Raw genomic sequence first — 23,256 nt, forward strand, 5'->3', positions numbered from 1 at the left:
CATTGCACTCACCGTATCCTCCAGACCAGGCCCCGTCAGATTGACACATTTTTGCTTCAATGGGACATGCACTTGCAGAGCAGCGCTTCACCGAATATAAACATGTCGAAGGGTTTTCGTCGAAACGAGAAAAAGGTTTTATTCGAAAGGAATCCACAATTTGCCTGAGAGATGGTGATATTTTGTTATGATTTCACATTCTAATCTGTGTGGAATGAAGCATGAATGAAACTGTAAAACCTGGAAGTGGGTTATGTGGGAATAATCTTAAGAAGCTTTCTTGTCAGTTGCACTTGATTGAAAAATTACAAAACAAAATGTATTTGGTCGCAATCAGACTTTTGGTGACACCGTTCATCAGCGCTATTATGATGAACGAAGTTAGCTTCGCCACATCAGCGACAACATGCTCTAACCGGTCTTATAACTTATAACTGAGTGGATTCCCGAGCTTATATACAGATTTATGTGATTTCAATAGACTATTTTCAAAGCAATTGTTAAGCTATTGATACAAATTTTTGGATCATTAATTAAAAAGCATATAACGCGTGCACATTATATCTCTCCAATGAAGTGGTTATCATACCATTCCAAACTTTGAACTTATACCCCAAAGATGTAGTCCTACGTCAACAAAATGCTTTTAGTATAATGAGGATGGATAAATAGCAACGTCTGTAGATAATCTACTGTTGCTCCGTCAATATCAATATCATTGAGGTGAAGAGAATACAATAATCATGCTTATAGAAAGTAATATTTTACAGACGGTAAACATTTTCGAGTAATAGCGTTTGGCAAAAAAACCTTCAAGCAAACACTGATGAAGCTCGATTGCAAATCCTTTCCTCACTCACTTCGGCTCGAGTAATAACCCCTTCGGCTTTGTTGATGATATTACATTCATGACCATTAATGACATTGAATAACGGTCGCATTGCAAATCGAAAGGTAGTGAAAGAAAGGTTTGATTTTTCGTTTTGATGGAAAAGTTGATGGCTCTGGGCCTAGGGGCACGGACGGAATCTTGACATAGGACTATGGTTGAATGTAGTAATTGCATTTGAATTAATTTTTTTATTGTTCAAAATCTGTATTTTTTTCTCTTTTGATACCTCATATGGAAGCCCTGAGAAAAAACGTTTCTTGTATGAACTTGTATCCTTTACGGGTTAGATGAGATAACCCGGTAGAATCCGAAACCACATTCTGTTGAAAAATGTACACCAAAATACCATGTTAGCCATTACTACCCTTTTTCTGGTTATTCAATTATACAGAAGGACACAAGGAGTCATAATTTATCATTTTCAAACACAATTCAAATCTACATACATATAAACCTAAGTCAAATACACCCATACCTCGCTTTACGGCCTAGATACGTTCCATGAAATTCGGGCGCAAAGCGAAAAGCCGTATAAGGAATCAATTATTCTATCACAAATTCATACAAATTCAATCAGGTCGGTTCCAAATTTGTTAAATATGTAACATGGTTTATCATTCAAAATGAATTTTATCTTTTTATTTTTATTTCATTTTAATCAAAAATACATATATAACATAAACGTAAAACATACAATACATACAACATACATACATAAAAACCAACAATAATCTATAAACAAAAATGAAATTCATGTTACATAAAATATGTGTAACGGGTGTTAAATAAAATATGAGAATTTTTTCAATCACATATAAAAAATTTTTTTTCTTAGATTTCAGTATTTTTTATTAATAACATAATGTATTTTCTTCAACAAAATGTCAGTGCATGTTTGAGTGAGGGCCGTGGTCTGCTGTTCGACGCAACTTTGTCGCGATGCTCTCACAAGAACGTTGTACGGCACTTACGTCCATTTTCCGGATACAACTCCGGTATCTTGTAGTCAGTTGCTTCGTGTCCTTGGCCCTCCAATTGTTTTTATACACTAGGGCACTGAGTGAGCCAAAGAAATCCTCTATTGGGCGACACTGGGGCAAGTTTGTTGGGTTACGATCTTCCGGCACGAACGGTATCTTTTTCTCCTCAAGATACGCCAGCGTCTTCTTGGCTTAATGGGAAGACGCCTTGTCCGGCCAGAAGACGTACTTCCCATCCGCGTGATGCTCGTTCAGGAACGGCAGCAGGATTTTATCGAGACCGCTCGGCTTAAACCAAGGCTTTGAAATGCCCCGGTCGGAAATGGCGATGTACAACATAACCTTTTTTTCAAACTTGAGCTTGAACTTGTATTTCACTTCAGGCGGTGTGGATGACTTGTCGCTGGAGTAGTAATTATGATTTCCTGGAATATGCGTTTTGGACAGCGGAAAATAGCTTTCGTCGTCCAGAACGAAAGACGTTCCGCGGTATTTTTTGGTCATCCACCAACATTGTGATTTAACCGTCTCAATCTGCTCCTCCGTGTACTCCGGCGACCTCGTCTTCTTCCTGCAGACGATTCCTTCCGACTTGAGGGTCCGATGGATCAATACGTGGGAGCAGCCTTATTTCCGACCGGCGTCACGCAGGCTGGTTGCGTCCTTGTTGTCAAACAGCTTCTTTAACGATGTCTTCCTCTGCTTCGTCATTATCGTCACCGGACGACCACTTCCGACCTTCCGCTCTACGTTCAGGGAACCCAGGATACGATATACCGTACTGACAGGTACATTTTCTTCCTTAAAATGTGCCACCGTGAACTTTTTTCCTTGCTGGAAATGCGTTTCGTAGAACCGTACAATGCGTTCGCGGAGCACGTGCTGTTTTGACGCCATCTTTTCTTTGACTAAATTCAAACTAGTAAAACCAAATACGCCTACCGTTTCTAGGGAGCCCAAAGAGCAATTTTCTTGGAGAAAGAAAATTTTACGCTCTTTATTTGAATCACTGAAAGGTATTGAAAAAATTCCCATTTTTTATTTAACACCCGTTATGTACATAATTTTTTTTGCCGTTATAACGAAACATTTTAGGCCGTAAATCGAAAACATGCCTGAATTGAAGAGGACCGTTATAGCGAAATGCAGTATAAAGAGCGGCCGTATAGCGAGGTATGGGTGTAAATCTCTGACTACAGAAATGTATTATGGATGAAAATAGCATTTTCTCCTTCGTTGCCACGTTGTTCGGAACATTGTTTGCAGAGGGTTGTAATAACTTTATGGCCATGAGATGTATATTGAGTATTCTATGGCCATGAGTGCTCTCTTGGGAAAGTCGTATAGCTGTAGATCAGTTCACTCATTGGGTGCTAAGTTCTGCTTATGTATCGGAAAGGGAAAGGAGAATGGGCAAGTGCATTCGAGGAAGTGAAGCGGGTTCCTAAGGAAGACATGTACGGGGAACATAATATTGAGATCGCGACTACTCAAGCTATCATAATCTGATATACGTGAATAGACACATTCGAACTTCTAAATCAGCAGCCAGTTAAATTGATTAATTGCATTTTATACATAACCAAACAACATGCTTGATATTATGACATCCTAGACCACAATTACATAAATTGTTAGTAGCAAGACCTAAATGATGAAGACGTTAATTGAGCCCGAATTGATTGAACTTTGGAGATAATAGAGTGAAACCATCTTCCAAAATAATCCCTCCATTGATTCTGCCATCTTATAAATGTCTGTGTTATATGCTAACGCCGAATTGTAGGCAAAAATATTCGTTGCGTCGCGGAGGAAGGCGAGTGGTTAGTGCAATCGAAAAAAAACATACCCATTTTAATCGTAAAATTGTTTAACTTTTTTACTATATTTTCTGTTACTGTTTTAAGCAAAAGATTGCTGGATAAATTTCCTGTCTAATGGTATATAACACAACATGTGTCGCAATAACGATCTTAAGTAATATGCGTTTGAAATCTCTTAATGAATCGTTACATTTTTCGTAGAGTGAGTACCATCGTAATTAACTCTTTCATTCTTAAATGGATTTTTTCAAGACTAGAGGCGAACGAACTTTTAAGTTTCAAGCTATACCACACAAAAAAAAAAGAAAGGAAAAGTACAATATTTATATACCACCGCGAATCGGGCGCTGGTTCATCGCTCGCTCGAAATGAAAATGCAGCGTTCGTTTTGAAATTTTGTTTGTATTGGATTAATAATTAACGTGGTTCTTCCAACATTATCCGATGTACACTGTCATTAATTGGATTTTTCAATATCTAGTTGTGAGGAAAACCTTCTGAATAAATCATATACATATTCTCTTTATAAATTGAAAGTCTCAGTTTATAAAGATTTTTATTATTATAACGCCCCCAGATGATTTGTCAATGCGAGTACTGCTGTGGTTATGGTTATGGTTCCCCTGTCACTATTCGAGTACGCCGAGTTTGATTGCTCGGTGGGAAGAATTAGCATTTATTGCTAATCATACGAAATGATTAATCGCGTAAAAGTCTCCTGCCTTTCAAATTTGGTATCCCAGATAATCGTTCGATTAATCGATTAATCGAATACTTCCTACAGAAATCGATTATTAATCGAACCAACACTGCGCAACCAATAATCGAAGCGAGCGAATAATTTACGTCGATTAATCGATCCAAACCCAGAGAAAAAAACCTACAGCCGCTGCAGTTTTATACTGAAACTCAATCATTATACAGGGTTTTCCAACTTTAAATTCCGAAAGTAAATTGAAATAAAACACACTTAGAATTCGAATTTCGATGAAACTTTCATATCAAATTAAAGTTTGGTTAATGCCATTATGTGTGAAATACAACATCATTCAAATGTCCACCTAGGGCTTCCTCGCACACCTCGATCCGGAACAGGTAATTTTCGATGACTTTTCGGCACATATGGGGCGGTATCTCGGTCATAACTTCACGAATGTTGTCTTTCAAATGTTCAAGAGTTTGCGGAGAGTTGGCATAGACACGGTCTTTCGCATAACCCCACAAAAAAGAGTCTAGCGGGTTCAAATCGCATGATCTGTACGGCCAATTGGCATCACCAAAACGCGAAATTATGCGTCTCTCAAATTTCGTTCGCAATATGGCCATGTTCGGTCGTGTTGTGTGGCACGTGGCGCCGTCCTGCTGAAACCACATGTCATCCGTATCCATATCTTCAATTTGTGGCAAAAAAAATCGGTTAACATGCGGCTATAGCACTCACCATTCACAGTTTCCGTCTCGCCGTCCTCATTTTCAAAGAAATACGGCCCGATGACGCCACCAGACCATAATGCGCACCAAACAGTGACTTTTGGCGGATGCATTGGCCTCTCAACAATCGCGTGTGGATTTTCTGAGCCCCATATACGGAAATTTTGGGTGTTCACATAGCCACCGAGCTCGAAATGTGCCTCATCGCTGAAGAAAATTTGATGCGAAAATTCAGCATTTGGCTGCTGTTGTTCGTTCACCCAATCGACGTAAGCCCGACGCATTCCATGGTCACCACGCTCTAATTTTTGTACCAGTTGGACTTTATATGGATGTAGGTGCAAGTCCAAATGCAAAATTCGCCACAATGATGTATTTGACAAGCCCAATTGCTGAACACGCCGTGGAATCGAAACATTCGGGTCATCCTCCACACTGGCAGCAACAGCAGCAATATTTTCGGCCGAACGCACATTACGATGATGCACAGGTTTCACAATATCCGCTACGGATCCAGCAAACTGAGCCAATTAACCCTAGAGATAGTTTAACGTAGGTATTGATCCACGCTTCTAGTATAAACATTCCCAAGACCATTAGGCTTCCATGTTTATGTAACCATTGATGGAATTGCATTACACAAGTAGAACATCATAGACGAACCGTCTAGAATGTTCTGTGGTATGGTGTTTAGCACCGCACATTTATCAATGTAATCGCTTCCAGTCATTGGATATACCACAAATGGGCATCAATTGTGTTTTCAGCACAAAGGTGGGCGGCATCGGACCGGTGCTTTCGCGTGTCTGATTAATTGTGAATAAATACTGCTAGATGCAAAGTTATTATCGACTTGGTTTAATGAAACCACACCAATGCGCGTCGAGGTGAGTTCAATTGTAAGCGTGCGCGCGTTTCGCTGAAGCTCAATATCTTCGCGCGTCAACTCAAATGGGCCACCGTTTCTTGGAATGTTTAAAAGGCACACTCAACTCCCAAGGTTTGCAAACAAATTCTGTTGAGATTTGAAGCAGAAATAGAACGATAACCGATACATTACGGTTGCGTGCCGCGAATAACAATTGAAAGAGTAGAGGGTTCAACGCGATGCTGGCAGGTTCGCGTGCTCAGCAATAATTATTGGTTGTTCGGATTCGGAGTTGTTAGACTGTGCACACCGGATGTCAATTCAATTATTTAGTAGGGGAGGTGGGAGTAAAACGGACATGTTAAGAAGAACTTCAATTATACCTTTGGAAACTCATCTTTCCCAAAACTTTGATGCAGTTTCTTGCAATTCAATATACTGTTTCTCTACCTAATTGGCCAAATATTTTACAAGAAAGTGTTTTTCAATGTTTTTTTTTACTGAAATTAAAACAGACCTAAAAGTACAACATTTTTTTCGATGCGGGTAATATGGACATATAGTGGGGGTAACTATACAAATCAACTACCTGTCCTTATTACCCCCACTGTCCGTATTACCCGCGGTTCCCCTACATGTGTTCGACGGTAGCACCTGCGTTGAACAAGTTGATGAAGATGTGACTTAAAAGGACACAATACGGAACATAGAAGAACCATGAAATTGTTCCAATATTATGATCGTTTTGTTATGCTATTTGCAGGAACCAATCTCAGATACTTTTCTCTCTCAATGATTCTTCGTTCTGTAGTGGATAATTTTTTCCACACTTTTTCATTATAACTAGAATTGTTCACTCTAGCGATTGCACAATGGTCCAGGAGATGCATTTAAGTTTAGCATTTAGAGCTTGATTCACTAGACTTACATAGTAGTTGTTACATATGATAGAGCGCTCATTTTTATGTCATCAACAATAGGGTAACCAAAATTGTCGATGAATAAAAAATATAATTACCTATTTCAACGTAGTATTGAAAGGAATACCGAAAAGCAATGTGGTGGAGGTGATCTTAGTTGTAACATCCATACTTCTCAAGCAGAGATCACGAGTTAATTCTCATTCCCGACATTTTTCCAAAAATGGAAGTAAAAGTGACGAACCAACCGAAATGTGTTGAAAGTCACTATAATAGAGAAAAAAAACCGAAAATTTTGAAAATTCTTTTCATATTGGAACACTTTGATTTCGAATGGGGAATGGATTTTTTTGCGCTCATCACTAAAGTGCTTAATATGAAAATAGCAAACAAAATAGTTAAAACAACTACAAAAATTGAAAAATTTGCGATGCTTGTTTTTACGGAACGCAAACATTTTATCACTGGTTTTTACAGTAATTCTTTTTTTTTTGCAAATGCTCAGTATTATAAATTATAGGCAGTATCGATACCTGAAAATGATGTTAAAATGAAGTCTATACCTCATAGAATGTCATAGTTTTCAGCAGGCTGAACAACATTAAAGTTCAGTAAATTTAAATTTAAAAATGAAGTGTTCAAAATTTGATATTGTTCGGAATTCGAGACAAAACGATAAACACCTCGAACGAGCACGAACGAATTTCGCGAAAGACGCCCGAAATCGTCTGTTGTTTCAGAGAGTAAAGTCTGTAGTGCTTGAGTTGATATTAACACATTAAGGACAGCAAATAAATCTACAAGACATATGCCTGGGACTGCACGGATTGGGGGCTCTCTCTAAGGCACGTCCACATTACGTCGAGCGGCCTTGGCCGCCCGGTAAAGCCGACTAAATGTGAACGTAGCGCTCGGGCTTGCTGACGTGCCGAAAACCGACTCGAAACAAACCGAACCCAACCCGAAACAAGTGGGTCCGGTTCGAGAAAGTCGAACCAACACAAAACGAAGTAAATTAGCGTTGACGACATTGTGCTTCGTGTGTTCGTGACGGCTTCGCACATCCGATGGGGCTTCGGCTTCGTGCACCCGATGTGGCGTCCACATTACATTACGAATCGAATATGCCTCCTGGCACAGGCGATCGGCATCATTCGGCATAATGTGGACGCGCCTTAAGACTGAGCTGTTTTTATTTTGCGTTCGTGCATTTATACAGTTTCATAGCTTCATTTGATCGAATTCCACGAATGATATCGTTTCTTTCGGTGTGGATAAGACGAATACGAGCCATCGGTAGGGATTGTTAGACTCTTAGCAGACCGCGGATTCAACCATCAAGTATAATTCATTGGCTGTTGATGTAAATACTTACGGGTTATTTCGTGATCCATCCGTAACAGGTGGAACGCGAAACACGATAAAACTCTTGGACGGTCCTTAACCCTTTCACTACGGGAGTGTGCTCCGTCGGAGTGCTACCGCTGAACGGAGCATTGCGCCGAAAAGTATGCATATCGCGCTCGTGTGATCGATGTGCAGTATCACCCTGATGTCGTCTATAGACGACACTCGTACAAACAGCTCATCGCGCGGATGTCGTCTATAGACGACACTCGTAGCGAAAGGGTTAATATGTTAAGAGAATGTGTGATGTACCGTGAAACTGAGACCTTTATGGGCATCAGAAGGACTACGTCTTTCTTTTTTATACTGGTAAGTTCACAGTTTCGATAACGAAAGCGTTACGCCGGAGCAACCCGATTTTGAGTGTTAATACCTCCTAAACAATCAAACGAAATGATATGATAAACACTTCATTCGAAAGATAAAATGTTTACGCGTTATATGCTCGTTAGTTTTTGATCCAAAAACTTGTTTCAATAGCCCTAAAATTGCTTTCAAAACTGGCTATTGAAATCACATAAATCGGTATATAAGCGAGTGCCGCTCGGAAATCCACTCAGTTATGATTGCGCAACGATTGAGGTACGATCGCTGGAATGAATGGATGTTTCCCTAACACAGACTTCAAAACCATGGAACTGATGGAAATCGGAATTGCAAAATAGATGAAAACTGCGGGTACTTTTGCAATCGCTTGTGTTTTTGAAAATCGGAATGTGTTTATACCCCAAGCATTTTTACACTCCGGAATTCGTTTTGCTAACACGGTCTACAAAAGCGGGTACAAATGTAACGCTTTAGCTCGATTATTCAAGACTGCATTGGAAGATATCCCTTCATGTCGCCAGCTCACCGAACTTCTACGCATACCGTTTGATGATTAGGCTAAATGTTGATAACTATTAGCTGAACGTCCGAGGTGCGATTATTGCTAAGGCTAGGCGCAAATTGAGAAGCGTATAGCGCTCGTAAGCGAACGCGAGACTAACAACACGACTCATACGTGCCACAAACGTAGCGTGGTGAAGCGCATATTGAGTCGCAGTTTGGTGTAAATAACATGCCACTCGCATACAATGACTGATTAACACAGAGTTGCGCGATATATTTATTTACTAACACAATCACCCGACCAGTACAGCCATACAGTGTCAAACCCACGGCGCTATATGATTGTTCACCAACACAACTACGACAACCGGCATGACCAGCACGAGAAACTGTGGTTCAGCCACAGCGTCGCGCGAGTCGTGTCTCACGAGCGCTCCACCATCTCGCGTCATCTGGCCAAGTTGCGCCGTTCTATCTGTTTTCATTAGCCACAAAAACAGGCGCTATATCGCGCCAAGTTACTCGCGCTATATGCGTCTCAATTTGCGGCTTGCCTAATTGAAGAAACGAAAATGATTAATAAGTCAACGGCAGTCTTACGTGTACCTTGCGGTATAACCCATCCATAGTTTTTTAAATGTTGAAAGTGTTCAGTTTAGGTGTTTCAAAAGATGTATATACGTGACAGACGACGAACCATGGAGCCCATAGGATATGTGCCTGAAATTTAACAACAATCGAGTGTATGATTTTTTTTTTGGAACAGCCAAATTCAACAAAATTTATCCGTGCAAAATTTTGGAGCAAAACCGGACAGGCCATAAAAGCAACCTAGAATCATCAATTCAGATAGGTTTTTGCTAGAAATATTCTGGAAAGTGAGGGAAAGGAACAAAAGAATCATTTTCATCAACATCGATTTGATGGGTCGTTCGATGACTCCCAATTATTTTTCCTTCTTCACGCGCATAGAAAATAAACAATGTGGTTAATGTTCTTCGACGCTTGAAACGCGATCGATGTATTCAAAAGTCTCTCTTGGAGTGGCACGAGTGCTTCCAAAGCTGCTCAGAACGAATGCAGAAGTGTATCGTTCTTCATGGAGAATGTTTTGGAAAATAATTAAGTGATTTATGATGACGGATACTGCTTTGTAACCCTTTCGTTCTTTTTATCGAGCAACCCTTGCACCACTGCTACTTGGAACAAATTTCATGGATGAGCTTGGATTTTTGTCGGCTTGAACCCGAACCAAAACTAGAGTTAGCATGGCCACGGAAGCTACACAACTGTATATGTTCCTAAAACACTTAATATGATCATATTGAATTCATTCGCCTATTTTCGATAACCGAATCACATTCACACCAATTTCACGCTTGATTTACTGTTGAATGATTAGCATCATTCAACAAGATAACCAATGTTTCTACGTCATTAGCTTCTTTTTATCTGAATACCGTACGAAATGCTAATTTGGATAGAATGATTTGCAATTGGATCTGTTTTAAATCTATTTTGATTTCGAACGGTGACAACTTTATTATCGTTCACTTGGCTATTCCAATCGTAAATTACGTGATTTGTTGTCGTGGAATGCTGAAACACTTTGGCTCACATACACTGTAGAAATACATCCCGGAATGAATAGTACCCCGAATTGATAGAGAATCAGAGCTGAAACTGGCTCAAGTTGTGAATAACCTTTTCGCAATCTCAAGTGGAACTACTGCTTATTGGAACTATCTTCTTTATATTATAAAGGAACGTAAGTGTTTCAGAATAATTCTTCGAAATTCATATGACCAGCGGTTATCACACAAGCACCATATCTCCAAAGCTAAAGTATCAGAGAATATCGATCGAAGGCCATTCAGTAATTATGAAACTGTACACTTGAGCACCTTTCACACTTTTCTTGATTAACAGTACTTGCGTTCCTTTGTAGGGCAATGTTTTTGGTTCCGAATTCCGATTCCCTCAAATTAGGGGAGCACGTTGAGAACAATTCATCACATGTACACCAATTTTGGTTTGATTTGAACAATCATCAAGTTGACGCTCAACTCTTGAACCACTTTTGCACGAGAAAGTAGCTGGTGAAATTTGCTACATCAATGTTCCTTACATTCCAGTAACACCAGCAAAACAGAAACGAACCCGGTCAGTTTCACAACAGATTTGAACTACTTCTTCCTTATTGCTCGATCAGATGTGATCGGAACTAGTCTGACGACTTTAGTCGCAGCGTACAAATGATCTGTTATTTTTCACTACCGGGACAATAACACATTCCAGCCTTCCATCAAAAGCGTGTGAACGCAAAACCCGATTGTTTACAGCGATTCATAAATTATTCCGATTTTTCACACTACATATGCGTTGGTATCGTAAATTTATCGCCGCGACATCGTATGTGCGGCGCGGACAACAATCTGATCTAGACTTGCCTTGCCACTTGTAGCGGCGAAATGTTCTCACCTACAACACTACTTCACACACACCTAGCGGGTTCGCTGATGGACAGCGAACTTCATCGCATTGCGAACTCGCGTGTCCCTGTCGCACTGTTATCTTCCTGTTCCAACGGAAACTCCACTTTCAGAGTGAGACAGTAAAAGAGACAGAGGGAGAGACTTAAGCAAGACCTAAAGTGAAGTTCTTGCGAAAAGTTCAAACGCGTTCACGCGCGTCTGCTGATCGAATTGTACTGCGCTGCTCCATAGGATTATCGAGGGCTAGTTGTAACGAGCCCGCGATATCAACACCGCAACCGGTGATTGGTTGTGTGGTAAACAATTTGAACGGTTCTTACCTGACCTAGCCGCTGGTTGTTATATGTGAGTACTGATCAGCATCGCGAAGATCGCGAAAATGAGTGATTTGCGCTGTTGTTTATGTTTTTGGTTTTGGCAAACTCACGTGAAACTTTGTTGGTGATAATGATTTAGATTCGATTCGTTCTATTGCGTTCTCAAAACAAAAAATATTCGATCGAAATACATAATGTTGTTTTTTAGGATTGAAGCAACATTCCGCATTTGACTAACTGTTCAAAAGTGAATCACTGCCAACCGGTGTAACGGGGCAATGTCTTTGCGCTGGCATGAATGTTGATGACATTTAGGCGTTTTCGAATCCACTCAGATTGAATCGGGAAGCCGATGTTCACGATGTGCAAATTATCTGGCGCGAACTTTCGTGGTACCGTCGCGTGGTGATACTTTCGGCTGGACCAGCACTGCTTCTAACGGGTGTTTGACGTAGGACTACGTCTTTCATTTCTATACCGGGGTGTATGAAAATGAAAATAAAAATCAGGAGAAATAAGGATAGCATATTGTTTTGACCGGAAAGTTTTTGGAAACACCAGCGCATCTTTCGCCATTTTCACACAGCCTAGAAATGTTATCCTCCAAGAATATTTTTACATTCTCGTCGAAAACTGTTTTATACATAAATGAAAGATATTTCTATGCTGTCCATAGTGTCGTGTGCTTGAGAGAATTTTACAGGGACCCTAACCTGTGATAATCTGAAGGTGTTAGTTAGTCCAGCTGGTGGGATAGCACATTCCAGTCAGACTCCAAAATAAATTGTCATGTTGTTAAAAATAGATATGAAGTTTGGCGTTGCTTTGATGGAACACGAAGGCTATCACATTGACTAATTCTGGAAGTTTCTTTAGTTTGTTGCGAGCAGTAGTTGTGGGAATTTATCGACTGTTTGATTAGTAGAAGCTCGAATTGGAGTATCGAGACTAATGAATAAATTCAGCTTCGAGATCAGTTTCGAAATATTATGCTAATGATGATGAGTTTCTGTGGAATATTAGGAAATGTACATACAAAGTTTTTTTTTTTCCCAAAATATATTTTTTATTAAGGCACATGTGGCCTTAGCCTGACGGGGCCGGGAGTCCAATATTTTGACAATTTTTGTCTTACAACTATGTTAGTAATATGTAACCGATTACTCGCGGTTGGCTCGAGGTTAGTATTACAAGTGTTCTCATAATTGGTATGTTGCAGTCTTCGATGCTCTGTACGTGTGCCCGACACGGGATACTTCCTATTAGGATGCAGCTGACCATTAATCAGCAACGCCCCCCTAGTCTGTACCCCATATCTAGCGTAGTGCGTCTTTCTCGACTCGAGGAATCCAGGATAGAATGGTCACTAGCCGGCGCAATCATCAGCTCGTGTAGAGTTGTCATGAGCGGTACAACCTTTGGCTCTTGTTGAATGATCAGTGGACTGCATAACCTTCGGCCCGTGCATCTGTAAAGAGTGTGTGTATGTATTGCCGCGACTAAGTAAAAGTTTATCGATCGGATAGGAGGGATATGAAACGGGGACACAACGAAGGAAACATCATTAAACGTTGACATCGGCGTTTCTGAGGAACAGGTATAGATGAAGCAGAAGATCAGGATCCCGGCTACCTAAGATATCCCGGACGGGGATATCCGATTGTCTGCCTTGTGCTCTCAGTGCTCTAGAAAGCTGAGAGCGAGCAGCATGGAACCGGATACACGACCAGACAACATGCTCGATGTCGTGGTAGCCATCGCCACAATCACAAAGATTGTTTGCTGCGAGCCCAATGCGATAGAGATGCGCATACACATACAAACTTGTAAAGTATGAATTAGAATTACGTGTTTTAAGTATTCAAAACACAAGAAGTAATTATTTTCATTCAATATATAACGGTTTGAAACTGCCTTTGGGCGTGCTAATCTGATAGAGTAACTTTCTTTCACACCAACTTCAAGCTTTAATAAATGTCGATAGGGTTTTCGAAAAAGCGAATCGCTTCTGAGTTTATGGATAATAAACAAAAAAGGATACACATAATTTTCATTATAATAAAGTAAAATGTACAAAATCAGGATAAATCAGGATCATTTCAGAAAAATCAGGCAAAATTGACTGTTTGTCAGGATATCAGGGAACGTGTTCAAAAATCTGGGAAATTCTGAAAAATCAGGAAGATTGGCATCTCTGGTTGCAGCGATAAAAATGAAACATCGAAACACACTTCATGTGAAATATTCGCTAGCGTTCACACCTTGAGGGGAAACATAAAACACAAAACGAGCAGAATGAGCGACCATTTTTGTTTCGGGCACAGAAAGATTCTGAGAACTTTCCTCAGAGGAGAAACAATACTTATACGCTAGCCATTGCTTACATACTATGCAAGCGTGGAGTTTATGTATATCATATATGTATATCATATCAGCATATCAAACAAATCTTAGAAAATTTCCGATTCGATTGGTATGCAAATCGTTAAAATCCGTTCGCAGCGAAAATAGTTATCAACGTTAACTTTATTTCATAAAAACGTGACCTGTTTTCTGATTTGGCACCCTTAGTGTAAGACGTAGTCCTACGTCAATAAAGTGTCTACGCGTTATATAATTGTTACTTTTTGATCCAAAAACCTTAAAACTCAATAGCCTTAAAACTGCTTTCAAAACAGGCTATTGGAATCACCAATCGGTATATAAGCGAGCGCCGCTCGGAAATCCACTCAGAGCAGGGACGAAAAACCTTTGGGTTAAAGTCCCTTTAAAAACAAGAACAACAGAAATCCACTCAGTTATAATTGAATAATTGAACTAACTGAAAGCGCTGATGAACGGTGTCACCAAGAGCCTGGAGAGTGATGCCACTGAAAAGGCGACCAAGAGAATCAGCATCGAAAAACGGTTCCGCCTTAGTCATCGGAGCAGCCGCCCCACGCACACATACACGCGCGGAACTCTTTTCGTTTGTTTGCCATCCAGCATCGAGAAGATTCCGGAAAGATGTCATCGTTCCTGAAATAATAATCTGCCAGTTCCCCTTGGAATTGAAAAATACATTCAAGCGAAAGCGTTTATTTTAATGTTTTCTATCCATATAATACTGCGACCAAATACATTTGGTTTTGTGATTTTTCAATCAAGTGCAATTAACAGGAAAGTTTCTGAAGATTGTTCTTCCCATCAGTAGGATATTTTCGTATCCAATACTGGATGCGCGCGCAACGGAAAATGTTTCACATCGCGAAAATCATATAATTTTCAATCGATTACTGCTCAGTCGCTGAAAGTTTCAAACTCAGAGAGTTCATTCGCCTCTAGTTTGCCTTCCAAATTGCCATCGTAAACCACAACTTCTCTCGATTCAATCACGGACAAAAAGCATACTTAAGCGATATTCTGGTGGTGAAACGCATTCATTTTTCGTGAGGACACCAACTGGACAACATCGTTGCTGGACGAGCTGAACGGCGAGGGATCGAGTGACCTGGCCTGACCTAACCTGAAACGCATTCAGTTTGTTTGCAACTGTGAGGGAGCGCAGGAAAGCCGATCCATCAGGAGGGGAAGAGAAGGCGACCAAGAAAGTATCAGCATCGAAAAACGGTTCCGCTTGAGACATCGGAGTAGCCGCCACACACACACATACACGCGCGGAACTCTTTTCGTTTGTTTGCCATCCATCATCGAGAAGATTCCGGAAAGAACTAATCGTTGCTGAAAAATAATCTGCCAGTTCCCCTTGGAATTGAAAAATACATTCAAGCGAAAGAGTTTATTTCAATGTTTTCTATCCATATAATACTGCGACCAAATACATTTGGTTTTGTGATTTTTCAATCAAGTGCAATTAACAGGTGGTTCGAGTATCGAGAAGTATCTGGAAAAATGTTATCGTTGCTGAAAAATAATCTGCCAGTTCCCCTTGGAATTGAATGTTACATTCAAGCGAAAGAGTTTATTTTAATGTTTTCTATCCATATTATACTGCGACCAAATACATTTGTTTTTGTGATTTTTCAATCAAGTGCGACCAGCGTAAGACCACGTCTTTCGGCAATTTATTGGAGGTGCAATGAATCTTAGGAAGGAATTCCCGCCTTACGCGCATTGGCAAACGATGTTTACTCAACAATTTCTCAAACGTGAAATGGGTGTTGTGAGAAAGGATGAGTGAACGCAAAAATTATGTAGACTGATTTGATGCAACAGATATTTTGTCTATTGGAAATGGAATACAAATCACATCACAATACAAGCAATGTATTATGTATTTTGCAACTTTTGTGTGATTGCTTCTTTTGCTGAATATTGTACTTCCAATGTAACGCCCTCGATTTCGAAGTCCCCCAAACATTCATTTATTCATTCATTCAGAATTGATCCAGATTTAAATCATGGAAGTAGCAAGTTTCTATATTATTTTGATAATTGTGAGTGTTTGATCTGTATTTTCAGTTGGTGTGTCTATGTAGATGTTAATGTATTATTCCGCCGTAGCGATTGGAGTTCTTTAAAGGGTACCTGCAAAATATATATCGCGGATACGATTAGTTTGAAGGAGTTCTCTCGATTACCTTCTCAGATTTCCCACAAATAACTCTCCGCCGTCGTGATCAAAATTTTAAAATGATTACTCGCGAATGGTAACGGAAAATATGATGTTACATTTTCCACCGTTGTGGTTGGAGTTCGATACAAAGTAGGCGCGATAAATAATTAATAAGAATGTATTGTCGATTCGATTGGCTGTAAAAGAATTTTCTCGGTTACTTTCTCAGGTTTCCCAAAGTTAAATCTCCACCATCGCAATTAGAGTTCGATGTAGAATACGCGTGTCTAAAATGGAATATATCGCTGCATTTATTGGGTTTGAGTTTTCACGCGTGTTCTGACTCATAAGATCTTTGGAATTTTGTTTCGTCAATTGTTTAATAGTTCACATAATCATATCACTTACCACAGTGAATCCTGTGTACCTCTTCCCACTAACAACTATCCCTTCCATGATAATCGCTAGGGAGCCACGCTATAGAGGCGACCCTTCTGGCCTTCGGGCGGCGATTATCATACTAACATTCCTTCCCTTCCCCTGGTGACTGTAAGGACGTGTCCGGCGTCGTTATTGACCATTTAAATCTCGAATCACCAAAAATTGCACAACGAGAATGATTTGCTAGTCCCAAGCGTCATTCTGTGTGTTCTTTGTGCAATTTGGTTGGTTCAGGTCAATCACGGAGAGCAACTACGAAGTGTACAGTCTACCCAAGCTCAAGCTCAAGCTCATTCAGAATTGATTCAGATGCAACTAAAAACAAATGATCACTAAATCAACGATAGTCCTATTGTCACCCTTGCGGATTATCATACTCAGTGCTCTGCTAAAAATGTATTTGTTTTGTTCTATCGAGAAATTGTTTTAGCGATGGAGCAAATTTTTGGATATGGATACGTTTATAAGTTAAATTGCTGTATTTCGTCTGATGAACAGCCATAAGCCACACATAAACTGCCAATGCATCTTTTTGGTTCAGTTCGAATCGTTGGACCATATTTCTCCAAATACAAATACATGCAACTTTTGTGTGATTGCTTCTTTTGCTGAATATTGTACTTCCAATGTAACGCCCTCGATTTCGAAGTCCCCCAAACATTCATTTATTCATTCATTCAGAATTGATCCAGATTTAAATCATGGAAGTAGCAAGTTTCTATATTATTTTGATAATTGTGAGTGTTTGATCTGTATTTTCAGTTGGTGTGTCTATGTAGATGTTAATGTATTATTCCGCCGTAGCGATTGGAGTTCTTTAAAGGGTACCTGCAAAATATATATCGCGGATACGATTAGTTTGAAGGAGTTCTCTCGGTTACCTTCTCAGATTTCCCACAAATAACTCTCCGCCGTCGTGATCAAAATTTTAAAATGATTACTCGCGAATGGTAACGGAAAATATGATGTTACATTTTCCACCGTTGTGGTTGGAGTTCGATACAAAGTAGGCGCGAGAAATAATTAATAAGAATATATTGTCGATTCGATTGGCTGTAAAAGAATTTTCTCGGTTACTTTCTCAGGTTTCCCAAAGTAGAATACGCGTTAACTGTACATATTCTTCACGAAATTCTGAATAACATAATATCAGAATTTGTGCCGAAGAAAAGAAGACGAAGAAATTCAACCAGCAAATATCCTATTTGGTTTAACGTTCAAATAAGAAATCTAAAGAATAAAAAACAAAAAGCACATAAAAAATACAAAATAGACAAAAGTCATCAAAATTTGCTTGAATATCAAAATATTTCCCAAAAATTAAATTTTGCAATTAAAAGTGCACACGAAGAGTACAATAGAAAGGTCGAAACTGAAGTCAAATCATGCCCGAAGAAATTCTTTAATTACGTAAAGTCTAAGCTCAAAAGCAATAACTTCCCATCGCAGGAGGCGATCTGGCGTAGTGGTAACATCCATGCCTCTCACGCTAAAGGTCACGAGTTCAATTCTCACTCCCGACATTCTTCCAAAAATGGAAGTAAAAAGTGACGAACCAGCCAAATGAGTTGAAAATCACTATAATACAGATAAAAAAAAAAAAAACTTCCCATCGCAGATGCATCTCGATGAGGATGTGAGGAATTCTTCGAACGAAATTTGTAATCTCTTTGCAAATTTCTTTCAGGAAGTATATACCACATTTTCCGAAGAAAATCGCGATCGGAACTACTTTTCATTTTTACCGGATTATCCAAATGACATATCGGTGAACTATCTTTCACAACAGGAAATATGCCATGCACTAAAAAAATTAGACGGAACGAAAGGACCAGGACCTGACGGAATAGCACCTATATTCCTAAAGAACCTGGCTGAGGAACTCACCCTTCCCTTACATTGCATTTTCAATATGTCACTACAAACTGGAATATTCCCAGAAAAATGGAAACAATCTTTTTTGGTACCTATCTTTAAATCAGGCGCTAAATCTGACGTACGTAATTATCGTGGAATTGCCATTATCTCTTGCATTCCTAAACTATTCGAAGCAATAGTCAACGAAAAAGTCTTCCAACAAGTAAAGAATAGAATTACGTGTATGCAACATGGCTTCTTCAAAGGCCGTTCAACTGCAACTAATCTGTTGGCTTTTGTGACTTTTATTTTGAATGCAATGGAAAATGGCAAACACGTAGAAACTCTTTACACTGACTTCAGTAAAGCATTTGACCGCATCGACATTCCATTACTACTCTTCAAATTGCAGAAAATAGGAATAGAACAAAGACTCCTAAACTGGCTCAATTCTTACCTAACAAACCGTGAACAAATTGTTCATTTTCAAAATTCTCTTTCAAATCCAGTAAAAGTCACATCGGGAGTCCCACAAGGCTCTCATCTTGGTCCTCTTCTTTTCATTCTGTACGTTAATGACATCTCCTTCGTTCTCAAGCGTATCAATGTACTTGTGTATGCCGGCGACATGAAGCTTTTCGCGGAAATTGGAAATGAAAACGACATCGAAGCATTTCGAAACGAAATACATGTATTCCATACTTGGTGTGATAAAAATCTACTAACACTGAATGTGAAAAAGTGCAACTCTATAACATTTAGCAGAAAAAAACATGTACCAAATATTGTAATATGTCTTGGAAATCAAAATGTAGAAAAATGTGAAATAGTTAGAGATCTAGGCGTCGTCCTGGACTGTAAACTCACATTCATAGAACACTACAACTCTGTAATAAATAAGGCGAATAGTGTGTTAAGTTTTGTCAAACGCTTCTCACATAACTTCCAGGACCCATACACAATAAAGCTTTTATATATTACATATGTAAGGCCTATTCTGGAATACTGTAACATCGTTTGGAACCCGTATATGGTCGTACATGAAGAACGCATTGAGTCAGTCCAGAAACAGTTTCTTCTATTTGCACTTCGTAAACTCAACTGGACCTCATTTCCACTTCCTTCATATGAAGCACGTTGCATGCTCATAAACATCCAAACACTAAAAGAACGCCGTGAATTTGCAATGCTTTCTTTTGTTAATGACCTAATTTCGCAACGAGTACAGTCAGCTGAATTACTAGAAAAACTAAATTTCTATGTACCTGGGCGTCAACTAAGAACGCGAAATTTGTTTCTAACCAAAACATCCAGAACAAATTATGCAAATAACGCCCCTATCAATCGCATGATGCGTATATACAATCAGCACTGCGAAATAATTGACACAACAATGAATAAAAAACAGCTAAAAAGAAACATGTACCGCAAAAATAATATTTAACCTAAGAAAACATTGTAACATTAGTGTATAAGTGTGTAGTCTACATTTGTTTGACGAAATGAATAAATAAAAAAAGAAGAGGATGAGAACAATGTTTCTGTTAGGAGGTAATTGTTAACGTGAAAAACTAACTCAAAATTGGACTTCACGTATGGATCACCAAAAGGGTAGACACTCACACGAAATGATCTTTAAAAAATAAATGGCGAGAAGCGATTTTTAACTCTCAATAATAAGTTTCATATTTTTTACAATTTTACTTCGATTTCCACGGCTCTTTAATACAGGGCTTATCCGGAAAGTCTAATTTTTTGTGTGACGCTATTATACAATGCAGGGACCGCGGCGGAACCGATAGGGTAGGGCAGGGGAAACCTTTTGCTTTCCAGCGATACCCTAACCCATTTTAGGCCAAGCGTTCGAAAAATCGAACAGCAACTTAGATCATTTTTCATGTTTTTAGAAGACAACCATATGGTAATGTTTTTGCACCAAAGGATAGCTTAATTTATTAGCTACCACTTACTATCCAGTTCATTCATTTTTGTATAAATTCATTGGGCAATAAATTCGATTTAAAGCAAGTATGTTTGGAAGGTGTTTTCAATTTCAATTAAAAACCCAATAAAATACAAAAATATGTTAACTTTTCTACAGTATTACTTTGATAAAAGAAGATACATTGCGATATAGGGCAGAAATCATTTGATTGAGCCTCCTAAAAGAAAATAACAGCCGGGAAAATCGAGTGTTCGAAAAATCGAACGTTGGCCATAACCAACATTTTTCTCTGCTGAACCAATACCAACACATCTAACCTCCGCAGCGCATTTTGGTTCGTTTACTTTCGAAGACGGAAGGTTTTCATTTCTTTTTGCATTTTCAATTGTGAATGTTTGCAAATATCGAATAATTTAGCAAATATTATTGAAAATCTGTACGATTTTTTGTCCGTAATACTTTAAGTGATTACGGCCCGTGTGTTCGCGTGTGCAGGTACTGGAGAAAATGATCAGTACGTGTAACGAGGATTCTAATGAGATTGCCGGTGTGAATATCCTCCCGCCGGACCGAATAATAACCACCCAATCCTCAATGCCTTTTTTTTTTGCATAATTTTGGTACTTTGCAGATTTTGGAAAATGTTCGATTTTTCGGGAAAAGGATAATTGGGAAGAAATGATTCTTAAACATAAACATTTCTCCAAGGCTAACAATAAAAATAACAGCAAATGCTTTCGTTTGAATGGAAAAACCTGCCAGTAGTAAGTTAAAACTACATGAAAGAAAAAATGTCACAATTCACCTTAGGTGGATTAATTTAAGTTTATACTTAGAGACCTCCACCCTCCTGTGCTTGTTCGTCCCGGAATGTAAAATTGATGCATTCATGAATACCGTATATTTGCTAATTGAAGCGACTTTCAGTTTGCAGTATGTTTGTACTTGCAAATAAAAAGTGCGGGTTTCGGCCAATGTTCGATTTTTCGAACAGTTGTTTCCCGGGAAATGGAAGATGGGAAAAAAATAATTCTTGAACATTGGGGTTTCTTTAGCGTCAATAATCAAAATTACACCAATGGCTCTCGCCAAAAAAAATTTTTTTTATAGCTCGGTCGTTAATGGGTTAATAGTTGCCTTCGAGCTTTTGTGTTTTGAGACCTCGTCGATGTTAAGATGTATAAAATATAAGACATGGCCAAACCTCACCAAAATCACCTGACCAATTTCACAAACATTGGATCCCTTTCAAGGTCAAGGCTTTCATTTGTCGAATTGGTGGTCGTAAACTTAGAAGAAGCAGTTTTGTAAGTTTGGTCTTTACAAAATAGGTCACAAGCTATATTTACACCATCACATTCACTAGATTGACAGCGGAATTGTTACGAAATTGGATGGTGACATCAGGTTCAACCCAAACGTTTGTTTCTTTCTAGAACTGTGTTGTACAATAACATCGTGATAGGCGTTGTAAGTCCATTTGATGTTTGCGCTAACAAAATCGATCTTTGTTCGAAAGTGAAGTTGGATTTTCAGATGGAACAACGCACTTCTAAAATAAACCCCATATGTTCTAATAGGAGTACCGGTAAATTTCTTGGTTTTTTTTTTCAAAAATTAATGTTTTATTCTGCAAAAACAAATTTAATATTCAAAGTATTGCCCATCGCTAGTCACAAATTTTCTCATCTTTCTGGCAATTCATCCCTTTGCGGAAATAATCGGCCGGTTTGTCGGCTAACAACAAATCGATCCAATTTTTGACTTCATCAAAATTGGAGAAGTGTTGGTCAACCAAGCCATGTTGCATCGATCGAAAAAGGTAGTAATCGGACGGTAGCCGAGCATTTTCGCGCTGCAAAATTACTTTATCGTGTCTTTGATTCAGTGTACGGCTCAAACGCATCAATTGTCATCGGTAGAGGTCCCCCGTAATGGTTTCATTTGGTTTTAGCAGCTCATAGTACACCACAACCAGTTGGTTCCACCAAATAGACAGCATAACCTTCTGGCCGTGAATATTCCGCAGGGCCTCCGATGTTGATGCATAGCCGGGGTATCCCTACCTTGCCCGACATTGAGGATTGTCGTAATGGACCCACTTTTCATCGCCAATAACGATTCGATGCAAACAACCCTTTTTTATGCCGTTGGAGTAGTTGTTCGCACGTGAAAAAACGGCGTTCGACGTCTCGTGGCTTCAATTCATACGGTACCGAATATCCTATCTGTCAGATCATTCCCATTGCTTTTAAACGATCGGATATGGTTTGCTGAGCTACTCCAAGTGTATGTGCAAGTTCTTGTTACGTTTGTGACGGATCTTGATCGAGTAAAGCCTCCAATTTATCATGTTCAAACATTTTTGGCGGTCCGGAACGTTCTTCGTCTTCCGAGTTAAAATTACCACTTTTCAACCGTGCAAGCCACGTTTGACACGTTCGCTCAGTTGGGGCATGGTCACCATAAATTTCCACCAAAATGCTATGACTTT

The 23,256-nt window shown here is 39.2% G+C and overlaps 1 protein-coding gene across 13 annotated transcripts in view; it reads right to left on the minus strand.

Moving 5' to 3' along the window:
* The window catches only part of LOC129767369 (sialin-like), a 34,637-nt gene extending 22,542 nt beyond the window's left edge, over positions 1–12,095 (minus strand). For 2 of the 13 annotated variants that reach the window (XM_055768160.1, XM_055768171.1), the window contains exon 1: positions 11,634–11,853. The gene's annotated coding sequence lies outside the window, so the exon portion shown is untranslated. The other 11 variants (XM_055768168.1, XM_055768172.1, XM_055768169.1 and 8 more) reach the window with 10 other exon arrangements.
* Between the last annotated feature and the right edge of the window lie 11,161 nt (positions 12,096–23,256).

This window comes from Toxorhynchites rutilus, chromosome 2 (genome assembly GCF_029784135.1).
Source record: "Toxorhynchites rutilus septentrionalis strain SRP chromosome 2, ASM2978413v1, whole genome shotgun sequence".
NCBI classification, from domain to species: domain Eukaryota; kingdom Metazoa; phylum Arthropoda; class Insecta; order Diptera; family Culicidae; genus Toxorhynchites; species Toxorhynchites rutilus.